Genomic DNA, 15,064 nt, shown 5'->3' with positions numbered 1-15,064 from the left:
TTGTTCAAAACATTACATAGTTCTTATTATACCATATTTTAATTTGCTAAGATATTCCATTGTCCTATTTGTAAATAAGCTTGCTTTTTGTTGGATCCTTCTATTTAAGCAATTAGCTTTCAGTTCTCTCTTTCCTGCCTAGCTATCACTGCAAAGCAGGTTCTCTATCACTCTCAAGAGAGGACTCCCACTCTGTGGAAAATAGCAATGATCATCACTGTGATAACTACCAGAAACAGGGGTCTATATATTCAATACAGCTACATCCTGAGCTGCTGTTAAGGTCCATAGTGCCTGCCATGCGTTGGGCACCAATGTATCTGAGTCCAGTGAGACAGCACACAGGCAAGTTAATGCAGAGGAATGTTATTACATGCAGAGAGGCAGCAAGGGACAAAAAAAAAATGGATCCAATGTGTCTCAAGAAAGCTCCTCAGGGTAGGTGAAGTCTAAATTGCATTGTCCAACATTCCACCATAGCTGGTGGACCTTGAAAGGCAACAAAGCCCAGAATATACTTGGCATTCCCTCTCTTTATCATGACATTTTATCCACAACACATTCTACAGATATACTTGAGGATGACAAAAAGAAAGGGAAGGACAGCAGATTAGTCCAAGGCAAACCAGAGAGCTGGGTGGCAATCACTTGCAAATCTACTTTTTCCCCTCTCAACAGTTCAGTATATTCATATATTTTATGCAATAATTACCTTCATGGTGCTTATGCTACATCATTTTCATTTTAGTGATGAAGCAAAGATGCATATGTCTTTCCAATCCCTGTTTATATTGATATAGAATGTACTATTTTCATAGTTTTGAGCTGTATCACATTTGATCTTTTAAAAAATTTTAATTTGCTTTTATTACTTAGACATTTGATTTTTGAGAGTCATTTGTATAGGTGCTTGAGAAAAAAAAAATCCTCCCCATGCCTTTGTCCCATTCTCCCCTCTTGCCAGGCCTAGAGAAATTTGGCAGAGTTACTGTTTCAGTTAGGTAGACATTATCAAACAAATATAAATGCCAAATTTACTATTTTTCTCTCATTTCTCCCATTCTGAAATTTTGAGCAATTCTAGACCAAAGGATTAGAGAATGTTTTACCTTGTCTTTTAAAGTATACAACATGCAAAATTATATAGACACAAAAATGAATATGAAGCATTTAATGTTGAGATCTTGTAAGTAGGCTTGTTTCATTATACACAGGACTATCATTGTTACAAAACATATTACAGGACATAAAATAGTTCTGACTTAATTCTAAAATAAAGAATTACCAAGTGACCTAGGTCATTCTTTTGTAAATAATTTGTTATTTGTTTAAGGTAAAATGCATCATAATTCTGAAGAAAACACAGAATATAAGACTTGCTGCTCATTTCTTGAGCATGCTAAATCAATATTAACATTTTTAAAAAATTGCAAATATCTTAGTTTTAAATGATTACAAATTTTAAAGCTTCATGTATTTATGTTTTTTTTTTCCAAAATACCTAATTGAATGTTTTAAATCCTATATTAGGAGATATATATTTTTATTATTAACATGATAATGTTACTTGTAACCCTATGAACATCAAAACAGACAAAACAGTTTGTCAGTAATGTGTATATATACATTTGAATTCCAGATTATTTTACAAATATGAGCATGTGGTGTTGTTCTAATAGAATTCAAAAATACTAGTGCTCAAAAAATTTAATTGGTTATTTTGTTGTGCTCAGAGTAACAGAATAGTGGTTTCATTTCTGCCTTTTGTCTATTTTCTCAGAGTGTTATTGGGTTAGAGAAACCTTATGACCTCATTTTGGTTACCCACTGGTAAGAGCCACTCATGTGTCACAGAAAATATTTTTTCAATATGTCAACCATAATGAAAATGTTCAAATAACAAAGGAAGACATTGCTTGTGATTGTGGCTAGACAGTCATACTTCCAGAACCAGCTGCCTTACAAAAAATCTTAACAGAAATTAAAGTTCTTTCCATATTTCTAGACCTATTCATAATGTGAGTATCAATTTAAGCATTGGTAACAATCATTTACAACTTCATTCTTATGGTAGATAACAGGTGTGTGTATAACAATACAATTTTTATTCATCCAAACTGGTAATTTTTTCTCATAGAGGTGATCATATGCTTTATTCTTGTTTAGAAGACTATCTCAATAATCAAGGATATTTCTAAAACTATGCTGCACTTTCAAATGCATAAAATACATATTCATAAGATATATTTTTCTTACACTTATGGTATATTTCCTTGGGCTTTGTTGATACTTAGCAACATTTTCTTCTACTTTCTGATTATCTCCCTAATAGAGAAATATTAATTGTGGTTCTTTAATATGACTATTCACCTCATGTTTAATATATTATACATTTAGTTTTTTAATTGATTAGATACATACATCTGTCACGTTAGGTGAAATAATGTTTATACTCTAGTACAAAATAATACTTGTTGCATGCCTAACATATACTGAACATATAATTATATGTTAAACATATAGTAAAACTACACTCCAACTAAATAAACATGACTGATATATGAATTTGGTTATGTTTCTATTGATTAATTAGTTTCTTTCATTTTACAATGTTTGTGACAGAAATGAGGCTTGAACATAAGTCTGTCCAAACATAAGGCAATTAATCATGTTACAACCTATTACCACAGAACTTCACATAATTGCTTAATAAATGCTTAGATGTTTGCATTTATCTAAATTAGGGATCAGTCAGATTTGGACCACTCTGCCCACTTTCTACTTTTTTATTTTTTTGTACCAGGGAATGAACTCAGAGGCCCTTGACCAGTGAGTCATATTCCCAGTCCTATGGTAGATAACAGGTGTGTGTGTATAACAATACAATTTTATTTAGAGACATGCCTCACTTTTCTGAGACTGGCTTTGAACTTGTGATCCTCCTGACTCAGGCTCCCCGGGCAGCTGGAATTGCAGGCATGCTCCACTATGCCCAGCCCACCATCTACTTTCTAAATAAAGTCCTATTGAAACATATCTCTGCTCTTTCATTTACATATGGTCTATGGCTGACTTGCCTTTACTGTGGCAGAGTTCAGTATTTACAACAGACATAGAATTACACATAAAACCTAAGAGTTACATAACCCAAACCCTTTCTGATGGAAAATATACTGTTGTCTAAGACTGTAAGAAGAGACTGAGTGACACTGCATGAAGGTGAGCACCTAGATTTTATTGTTTCATCATTTACAAATCATGTCGCTGTCTTTTTAAAATACTTCTTTTACCTACAGTGGTAAGATGAAGAATGTCACCTTCCTCCAAAAAATGTCCATATCCTAATCTGCAGAAACTGTTAGTTTTAACTTACATGGCAGAAACAAATCTTGCAAATATGATTAAGATAACTATCTTGAGATGGAAGAGACTGACCTGATTTACCCAGTTGGATCCTAAATGTAATCACAGCACCCATATAAGAGAAGGAGAAGGTCAGTGGGAATCACAGGAGAATCAATGACAAAGTGATATGCTTTGAAGATGGGGAAAGGATCACAAGCCAAGGCACTAGGTTGTAATATTTAACTGTCTGGTGTTGGGACTCAGTCTCATTTCTGTCATAAAAATTATAAAATAAAACCACACAAAAAATAGAAAATGGAAATCCTATGGAGCTTTAGGAAGGAACCAGCCCACTGAAGCTCAGTGGATGGATTTTAGACTTCTGGATTTAGAAGGATGACAGAATAAAATTGTGTGGTTTTAAGCCACAACTTAAATGACACTTTGTTATAGCAGAAATAGAAAGCTAAAACACCTTCTAACGGAGAACTGAAGTCTTTGGAATTCGTTACAGACATCTCCATAGGCTCATGCCTATAATCCCAGCAGCTCAGGGGGCAGAGGCAGGAGGATCACAAGTTCAAAGCCAGTCTTAGAAAGTTAGTGAGGCCCTAAGCAACTTAGCAAGTCCCTGTCTCAAAATAAAAAAAATAAAAAGGGTGGGATATGTGGCTCAGTGGTTGACCATCTTTGGTTTAAATCCCTGGGACACTCCCCCCACCCCCACCCCCCCAAAAAAAGAAAACCCTACATCTCATATAAGGCAATTCTTGAAATGTTGGGGAACAATGAGTCTTCTGAATAATTTAACAATAGCAATGGATATTCTCAACAGAAAATTCTGAACAAACATGCATGCATACATTATGCATTAAATTTCAGAGTTTAACATAACCCCAGGTTTTTTTTCTTTTATGAACTTTCTTGTATTCTGTGGACTTTACATGATATGATATGGCTACACTTTGGTAGGTTACTGCTGTCAACTCAATGATGGAGATAGTACTCTATTGTATTTTTTAATCACCATATGTTGGAGTTATTTATCTAATTTCCCTGTATAAAAGGGAATACCACAAGAATTGGGCTTGATCTTTGGTTTATCAATCAATAGATGGCACCCAGAAAGTTAACAGGCATGTGGTAGACAATAAATATTTGATGAAAATGAATGGATAGATGAGCAAAGACTGAGGGGTTTCTCACTCCTTTGTATACAATTTCAGAAATCCTAGCACTTTATCAGCAAAGGAATGAGTGAATTGCTTAATATTTTATAAAAATAAATTTGACAATTGTGTCGAGTAGAAGGAAGATGAATATCACAGTGGCCAGTGTGTAAATATGGTAGTAAAAATGTAGACAAAATAAAAATCATCTTGGTGATAGTTATTTGTTGATTGGAGCATGTTCCCACTCATCTTTCCAAACTAATACCAGTATAATTATCCTCAGGCAATGCTAATACAAATTTAATTTAGGAAGCTTTTAAAAGATGGAGATTCTGCTGGGCTCATCAGTCCATGTCTGTAATCCAAGCTGCCTGGGAGGCTGAGACAGAAGGATCACAAGTTGAAGGCCAGTCTCCACAATTTAGCAAGGCCCTAAGCAACTTAGTGAGATCCTGTTACAAAGTAAAATATAAAAAGGGGTGCCAATCTCAAGGCATTGTGGAGTTGATCAAACTGGCAGTTTATGGTGAACAGAGGATCATATGATGGAAAATCTTTGCTCTAGTGTTTTCTATTGGACCTGGAAAAAAATCATTTACAGAGTTACACTGTAGGGTGAGGTTACTCATCATTGTTTTCTTCCTTCCTTCCTCTTTCCTTTCCTTCCTTCCTTCCATCACCTTGTCTAAAGATTCCTCCCTGTCTATTGTTTTTACCTATTTTTTTATTTTTCAAAGAAAAATCCTCCAATAAATAAATAAACATTGTGGACCTCTAATCTCATCTTGGTGTCTGCTTATTGAAATAGCCAAACATTTCATTAGTGTTTTATGTGGTAAAATTTCAATTATGTATTTGAGACAGGAAGATATGGAGTCTAGTTTGAAAAAAATGACACTATTAAATTCTGAAAAAATATGAAATTTTTAAAAAAGTAGAGTATACTATATGACATTGGAAAACAGAAAATTTGAAATTTTCATTTTATATTGAGGATTTGCGAAATATTCGTCACTTATTGTAGTACATTAATTCCTTTATAATTTAATGATTTCATGAATCCTTTGTCTTAAAATTCTGGGTTAAATCCTCAACATAGGCTGAGGTCATTTCCACCCCAAGAAATGGAAAGGTGAGAAGACATTATCAGAAAGAATTCTGAGAACACCTTTAAAATACCATATTTCACCATACTCCTGGCCTCCTATTTCCCAACCAGTGTTTCTCATATTACAATCCAAGTAGGAAGTTGGGTAAAATGCCTTATATTTAAACTTCTAAATAAGGCAGAAAGAATGAAAAGGATTAAGAACAGATGTGGATAATAAAGTGAAAAGACAGAAAAATACCCAAATATTTAAAGTCCTCTTTTAAAAGCAATTCCAATCAGTGTGATATAGTTAAAAAAAAAAAAAAAAAAGCAAGGACTTTGGAGTCCAATAGGTCTAGACTTGTTTCTGGGTTTCCACTGCTTTTCCTTGTGCTTCTAGACTTTATTACTTAAATCTTTTAACCTCTTTAAATATTCTTTGGACATTTAAGATAATGCATGTGGGTCATTGAGCTCAGTTAGATATCCAATACGTACCAACTGCTCTAATTATTTCTGATTAATGAATACAATCATAATTTAAATTGGTTTTATGTAAATGAAACTGTATGTATTCATATGCCAGTATATAAACTTGCAAAACTGCAAGAATATAAAGAACACAATTATTAACTAGGGCAGTAATTTTAAACTCTAATATATGTAAATATTATCTAAGAAGCTTATTAAGATGTACATTCCTGAGCTCTTACACATAGATTTTGGTTCATTATCTCTGAAAAAGTTTCCAAGAATTTCCCTTTTGGAAAAGAATGCAAAGATATATCTCAGGTTGGTAATCTATGGTACCAATTTTGACTACCCTCTCAGAGCTAAAATGCTTTGTGTATGTAACTAATTGAAATATATTCATTTATTAATTAGAATGAATATGTAGGTTATTCAGCTTCTAAATTTTAGGACTACCTGGAATTAATACTTTTTAGCAATATAATTTATTTAACTATAAAACAACATTATCAAATATAATTAATACTGAAGGACGAGATGTACTCTTTTCATGTATGCATTCAAAATTTGAAAGCACAAGTAACCCATTCCAAGTAGCATAGTAATTTTTTTGATTGTCAAACTCTAGAACTTAACATTTATTTTTTGAAATGTCATCTAATATAAAATTTCACATTTTATGTCTTTATAAATGATCACTAAAGATATCTAATGGATATATCTTAATTATTTTAGTACATAATATGGAAATTTGGTATTTTAACTTTATAAGATATAAGTTTACTCTGTTTTTAAAATGAAAATTTTCTTAGTGGTACAAATAATGCAAATATTTTCTAGACCTCTGAATAAAACAATTCTACCTTAGCTGACTCAAAGAATAGAAAATTAACTACTTTTCTCAAAATTTAATTCTTTATAATGTAATGCAATGCCAAAATGTCCAAGTATTTAATAAAATTATATGAAATTTTAGAATTAGATCAGCAAATAGTGTTCATCAATTTTTCCTTTGCAGAAATAAAAACAATTTCTCCTATCAGATTGTATGTAAAGTGGCTCAAAATAGAGAAAATGTTCTTTAATATAAGATAAACCTAATACCAGCAAACAAAAAGAAAAATAAAAACCAATAAAAGGAGGACATCCTTCAGATGAACTTTTCTGGTGCAGCAAATACGTATAACAGGCTGCACCTTCTTGAGGCACTCTGACAAGACCTGTGATTTGGGGGTTAACAACAAAGTTTTTATGTTAATAGAAGATTGAAGAATAAATCTCAAAAGAGCATATGAAACCTATTTTATGCCTGGGAATTATACTTATTTTATACACATGCACATGTGTGTGTGTGTGTGTGTGTGTGTATCTTTGATATATAAAACTAGGTTCTCTTGGTAATTCTGCATTAAAGTTTATATTACTTATGTGGCCAATGGTTTCTGTTTGTTCTATTCTTCTATTTTCTGTTATTATTATTATTAGTAGTAGTAGTAGTAATAGTAGTAGTAGTGGTGGTGGTGGTGGTAGTGGTGGTAATAATAGTGCCAGTGGTGGGGATTGAATCCTAAACCTGTTTTTTCATATTCAGCCGCATTCACTGCAGACTCTACACATAACTTGTTTGAAAAGAGAGTCACACTTTCTAATATATTGTTGCTAATTTGTCAAATTGAAAACAAGTTTGAAAACTAAGATTTTTTTTCTCAGGTGATCATTAATGAGTACTTTAGAACAATATTTTCCTTAAAACAAAATGAAGCCTACTACTACACTTTGATAATAACTTACTTCATATGGAATTCTGTGAAGGAGATAATTGTAAATTGAAAATGTTTCTGAGTGAAAACATATATAGAACATTGGGATTATAAGCACTGCAAATTATTGGAAAATAGATTTATCTCATAATTTCACAGAAAAATACTCTATTCAGAGAAATAGACTTTTAATCCAATCAAAATGCTTTCAAAATACTAAAACTTTTCAGTCTTTACTAATTGTAATTTACTTATATTTGCTTTTATCCATTCATCCACTCACCATGAATTTATTGTTGACTTTGTGTAAAATAGAAACACAGTATGTGAAATTCAAGGAATACAAAGAGACTGCTACTATGAAAAACTAATCATGAAGGTTAAGGTCAGTATCAATTCTAATACTGGATACTTCAAATATATATATATATGTGTATATATATATATACACACACACATATGTATATGTATATATATATTATTTTAATGTATTTTAATTATACATCGAATTACACATAGTAAAGTGCTCATGTCCTGTACTTATTATGCAATACTTGAATCTTTCATAATGTTGGGCAATGTTTAACAAGAAATTTACTGTTCATTAGAAATGAAAAGAAACAGCTGGTATACATGTTTCAAACATAACACATGAATTTTTAAATAATATATCAGAGGTTTTAAAGCAACCAAAGTTTATAGATTTGCCCTTTGTAGAAATCTCACTTTTTAATTTTGTTATTAGAAACAGCAAAAATATAGTCACTTCAATGTAATTGTGAAATTACATTACTGGTGTAATTTTCAGAAATATCTCCATATTTTAAAACTAAAATACTGCTTCCTTTTCCCCTTGAATATATTTCAGATAAATTAGTATTTTAAGACTCTTATGAGAATTTAAATGGATAACATAGTATATTACTTTCATTGTTTCTTTTATTACCTAAGTGTATATTCACCATTACTCAACACCTGATTTATTCTATTATAAAATAAATTATAAAATAACCTTTTACAATTATATTAATATTTTCCCATAATATATAACAAAAAAATTATGGAAATTATTTTCATAGAACAAAGTTATAAAAAATAGTTATAGGGGTATATTCATGGTCTACAAAAACAGATTTGAATAAAGCAGAAAATAATAATTTTGATAGAGACAACCACAAACAGATTAAAATGTGATTCTGAAATCTGTGTCAAGGTTTAACTATCTGAAGAGTAATCTTCAGATTTCATAGTAAATCTAATTATTTAAGTATTAATAATTATTCAATTGTTTATTTAAGTATTTAATATTTAAGAACATGATTATTCATTTTAAAAGTATCACTGTCATTACTGGCAAAATTCACTGGCAAGTACCATTTGATATTAGGATCCATTGACTAAAGCTCAAACAGGGGTGGGGTGTGTGTGTGAATAAAAGAAGTAAATACATCTGATGGGTGGCAGATATAAGACAATCACTAATACAAAAAAAATTGAAAAGGCTTTAAATCTATAGTGAAAATTTTACAGTAAAAAATAATTTCAGATGAGAGATGGTATTAATAAATACCCTCTCTGGAATGCTACTCATATTAAATATCTTGCCTGATTGTCTGAGATGATGAAAATTGCCACCAAGACCATATTTTGGCAATGATTTCAATTGTAACATCACCCATAAAGATCATGGCTTTTAAAATAGGCTACTTTGTTTCCTTCAAGAACATGGCTTGAGAGGTGCGGTTATGGCTCAGTGATAGAGCACTGTCCTAGCATGTGTGAGGCACTGGGGTTTGATTTTCAGCACTACATATAAATAAATAAATATAAAAAAAGTTGTATTAAAAAAAACATGGCTTGAGAAAAAGTCTCTTTCATGACTTGAGAAGAAATTTTCTTAGCCTACTTCCAAAATACATTTTTATGCTATAGCTGATATAAGATAACCATGTGACACTTTACTTTTTCCAGTTAAAAATAGTTTTATATTTGAAATGTAAAGTAAAATTTTAAATAATTCTTCAATATACAATGATTATAATTATGATGAGGCTATATTTGATATATTTATTTGACTATAGGGTTAATATCAGTGCTTGCACTCTCGTCTAATAATTATGTTCCATTTGCTTTTTTGTCTCTATTTAACATGAGACTTAACACTGGCATAAATCTATTCTAATAAAATTACCATTTTTGTCATATGGCGAAAAGTATAGCCAGAAAAAGTCTCCATTGTGGCTGTACAGCTGTCAAATATTTCAAAAATCTTTCCCCTTAGAATAACAGAAGCATGAAAAACTTGCAGATTGATTTTTTTCCTTTAAATTTAACAAAGTAAGGTTAATTACTAACATAAAATAAGGAAATGCAGTGAAAGACAGCAGTAACAGAAACCCTCCTAGAGATTGTCAATTTACCAAATGATTTGTAAATTATGAAATCTTTCATTATCCAATGTATTCGCTCTATGACATGTGACATGCTGTTTGAAAGCAGCTGCATTTCACTGTTTCCCTGTTGGTGTCATCTCCAGAATCACAGAAAATAAAATTCTTCCATGATTAAATAACCCTAAATATAATTTTCTTGAGAGAATAATTTTGAAAAAAAATATATATATATTCGAAAAATTGCATGCAAATATTCAAGAGGAACCAACATTGTTCAAGGGTCATCAAGAGAGGAAGAAAGAACTTTGATGCTAATTAAGGACTTTTCAATTTGCATATTCTGAAAATAACTCTACTCAAAAGATCAGCCCACAGTGCTGCTACTTGCAGAACTCTGATTGCCATTAGCCTGGACCCGGAATCACCACTCCCATTAGAGCACAGATGGCCTGGGAAAATGGCACAACCAATTGCCCATATGAATCCAACCACGACTTTCTCTACCAGTCAGACCAGTGGTGTAATTAGAATAATGCCCCTTCTGCCATGGCTTCAGCTGCTGTCCAACACACTACTCTGGTATTTCTACTTTTACAAATAAAGCAGTGTTGAAATAAAATAAGTGTTTCACTTAAAAGACAATTAAAAGAGCTAACATTCAAGACTCCAGGTATTGACTCTTGAGTTTAGTTCCTCCTAAATAGCTAAATATCTATATTATCCATATATATGTCCATATGTATAAGGACACACACACACACACAAATATACACACACAAAGAGAAACACACATACACACACACACACACACACGTGTATGTGGTCATTTCACCTTTTGAGTTTCCATAAAGTAAACAACATAGCATAAGCACTTTCTACCCCATATCTGTGAGAGGTTGTCCACATTGGAGAAAACGTGTATTAATAACACGAAATGTAATGTGCTGTTTCTCTGTAGAAAATATTTTCAGGCTCTCCAGATAAGAGTTTATCAATCTTTGTGTATTTGCTGCAGATATGTTCTTAAGTTCAGAAAAGCGAAAATGATTGATTAAAACCTCTTTCAAGGTGCTTTGGTCATTTATGTATTCATTTATTTGTTTTACTAAATAATGAGTGAGTCATCTCCACTTGCCAGTCTCTGTGAATGGTTCTGGGATATAGAAATGAAGTCAGTCCGTGTTACAATTGAACTTGCTTTATAATAGAATAGAGATAAAATGAACAAAATACCAAGTATATACTATGTTCAATAACAAAAATACTAAGAAGACAAATAAAGTAAGATAAAGTAGTAGTGGCAAACTTGGATGAAATTGGGAATACATATTTGAATGAATATTTAGGAGAAAGAATTTGAACTCAGTAAGATTGAGGCACATATCCAAAGTCAAATTCAAGAAGTCATAAAGCTGAGTAGAACTTAGGCCTACCACTTAAAGAATGCACTAGTCATTTTGTCATATTTGTTCCCAGTGCAATATTTATAAAACATGAAATACCATGTGAATATTTTAATTACATGTTCTGGAGAAAGAAAAATTAATCCTTGTGTATCAATGCATTTTCCATTATCCTTTGAAGATTTATATTCCCAGATAATAATAAATATCTTACAAAAATATAATTTTTATTTTAAAAATACTTTCCTGTATATTATTATAATACTAAGAACTAATAAAATGCATTGAAATAAATGATGAAAAAGGTCAATGCAATTATATTTATGAGAAAACATGATATTTAGCTTAGCTAAAAATTCAACACAATATAAGGGCATTTAATATAATTCAAAACCAATCCATACCTTAAAGGAATGTAGAGAACTTTATAATAAGAAAACTCCAATGCTTCCAGTGTAAGATATTTTTGTGTGCCACTCAAGGAAACTGCAGATGAACTTCAAAGGGATTCTTCATTCCAAATATGGAGAAGATGGTCGGGAGCTATGGAAGATGGTCAACAGCTTCCTCTCTTCTCTCTCTCTCTCTCTCTCTCTCTCTCTCTCTCTCTCTCTATATATATATATATATATATATATATATATATATATATATATATATTTATATATATTTTTTTCTCTCTTAATATGATAGTCATAGGTTCTTAAATTTTCTTTTTTTTACTTTTAATAGTCTGTATTCAAGTTATCTTCCTCAGAATATTTAACACTATTGCATCATTTCTTCTGCCAATAATTTATATGTAATTTATAAAGAAAAGTTCATTGCAATATGTTTGTAACAATAATGTCCCTCTTTCTTCCCAGGCCCTATAAATTTCACTTTTGATTCTTAGCCTTTTGTTTTATTTGTTTTTTATATGAGTGATCTGCTGGGTAGTTAACATATATGTATATGCATGTGTGTGTGCTTATGTTATGTGTATGTTCATGTGAGTTGTGTGCACAGATCCTCCACCACTCATGTTTGGGATTATATTCAATTAAACCCATTGTAAGTTTTAAATGTCCTAAAAGACAAAAGCTTTTATTACAATTAACCTACCAATCACCAAAAATTAGTCCATCCTCCCTCAAATGTGCTCAGAAGATTTAGTCTACAATTGTACAAAATCAACTAATAAAAAAACATATTTTAGAATTGAGTGTTAAATATATCATATGATTTATTGAATACTGTATTGAATGTTAAAAACAAGAAGAGCAGCCCTATATTAATTGACCATGAAAAATTAAAAATTAAAAATGTGAACTATATTTTTGAATATGTATTATATTTCCATCATAGACAAGATGAAAATTCTGTACCTGAAATATTGTAAGTTGAGAACCATTGTTTTTACATGAGTCCTTATAGTCTCCCTTATAGGGCTGGGGCATACTTGGGATTTACTTATTCAAATATTTCTTTTCTTTTATCCCCTATGTTGTCCCTTCTGGTGTCCCTAAAAGATATATCTTGCAATTGTCAAATTCTATTCTTTATTGATTGAAGAGAATGTTTCTCATGTTTCTCCACAATTTTGATTTTGATTTCCATGTTGAGGCAACTAAATTTTGGAATATGCCTTGAATCCTTCAACATTTCTCTCACAAGTGACCAACACGATTAGTGAGTTTTACAAATAATCAATTTCTTCCTATCTCCATGGTATCTCACCTGCCATCAAAAAAATGTTTTCTGTTGCTCCTTGGCCTTACTTTACTGTCAGTAAAATTGTATTTACTTGAGAAGGCTTACAGGGATCAATACACTGTGACTGAGTGAGTGAATTTTCTGAGGCTGATATTATCAAACAGTGTGTGCATGAAGTTTTCTGTGCCCAAACCAGGATTATCAATGGAAAAAGTGGAAAGATCTCTATCATTTTATACACAGAGGTAGAGAACAAACTAATCATTGTACATCTTCAAAAATGTCAAATATTTCTCTCTTAAACCATATTTAATACTTTTTTTCAATTTTTCTTCTTTCCTTTCCCTTTCTCCTTCCTTCCTTCCTTTCTTCTTTCTTCTTCATTTTCTTTTTCTCTGTTTGTTTCATTTAGTACTACTTTCTGGGACAATTCTTTCAACTGATCTTTTTTTTAATCAGTTGTTTTCTATTTGTTCTAATTAGTTATACATGACAGTAGAATACATTTTGATACATCATACATGAGTGGAATATAACTTCTCATTCTTCTACTTGTACATGATTCAGAGTTCTTTTTATCTTTACTTCTACTTTATCTATGGTTCTAATAATGGGTGATGTTTGCATTTTATACACTGTATATAGAAGAACTATATACCTTTACATATATACATTCATTTCATATATACCTATTCTGTGACAAGTATAATATCTATTATGTCTCCTCTTTCAATAATAAGGAGACATACGTAGATTTTTTTCTTTTATTTATTTTGGTGCCCTCTTCTGATGTGCTATTATCTTTGTTTCTAGAATTCGTACTCTTCAGTTTTTAGTTTGTTTTGTTTTTTTGTTTTTTTTGTAGTGCTTATTTTACTCTGTGAGCTCATGCCTTCTGCTTTTGAATTATTAACATTGATGGTCAGACCATTTTTCTGCCGTGTGTTTGGAGATCCTGGTATTCCCAGGAAAAGAGCACATGCCCATGTCCACAGTCCAAACTTTCAATCATCTTGCTAAAAGCCGAAGATCCACATCCCCAGTGATATAAAATGGCATGGGTGCCCTGACACTTGGAGTATTGCCCCCTCTCATCTTAAGCTCCTATGCTATTTCTACCTAGTGACAAATCTCCTTCCTCTTCACAAACAAGTAACTTCTTTTTCTGCCCTCAAGCTATTTCTGTGCTTCATGATCTCCTCATTGAGAGCTCCCTGGGTATTGACCCTATATCATAATAAATACAACTAAAGTTTCTATCTTGGTTTCTGTATCTTATCATAAATAAACAGTTTTCAATCTTTCAAGGATTCCTCATAAACTCTCCCATCCAGGTTTCTCCTCCTTGTTTTGTAATGCATTGACATCTTTATTTTTATATCTACTGTTTAATCACTCATTACTGTGATATAACACGATATGGAAAGACTATGCATACATTTGTCCAATGTCTTGAAATGAGAAAATTTATTTATAGTCACAAAAGAATATTTACCCTGAATGAATTAAAATGAAATTTGCTTGTTTACTGGCAAAACACACAATATTTTAAATCAATAAGAAAATAATCAGAATATATTAACCCATCTTACATTATAATAAAGTGCAAAAATATGAGCATCATATTCTCCTAACAACATTAAAATAGTGATTTATATTCAACTATAAAATAATTGAAATGTACTCATATACATATATATATATATATATAAATTATATAATTAATAATATCTGC

Source organism: Spermophilus citellus, assembly GCF_964194105.1.
Source record: "Spermophilus citellus genome assembly, chromosome: 7".
NCBI lineage: Eukaryota > Metazoa > Chordata > Mammalia > Rodentia > Sciuridae > Spermophilus > Spermophilus citellus.
The sequence above is the reverse complement of the archived record's forward strand: the minus strand, read 5'-3'. Positions refer to the sequence as shown.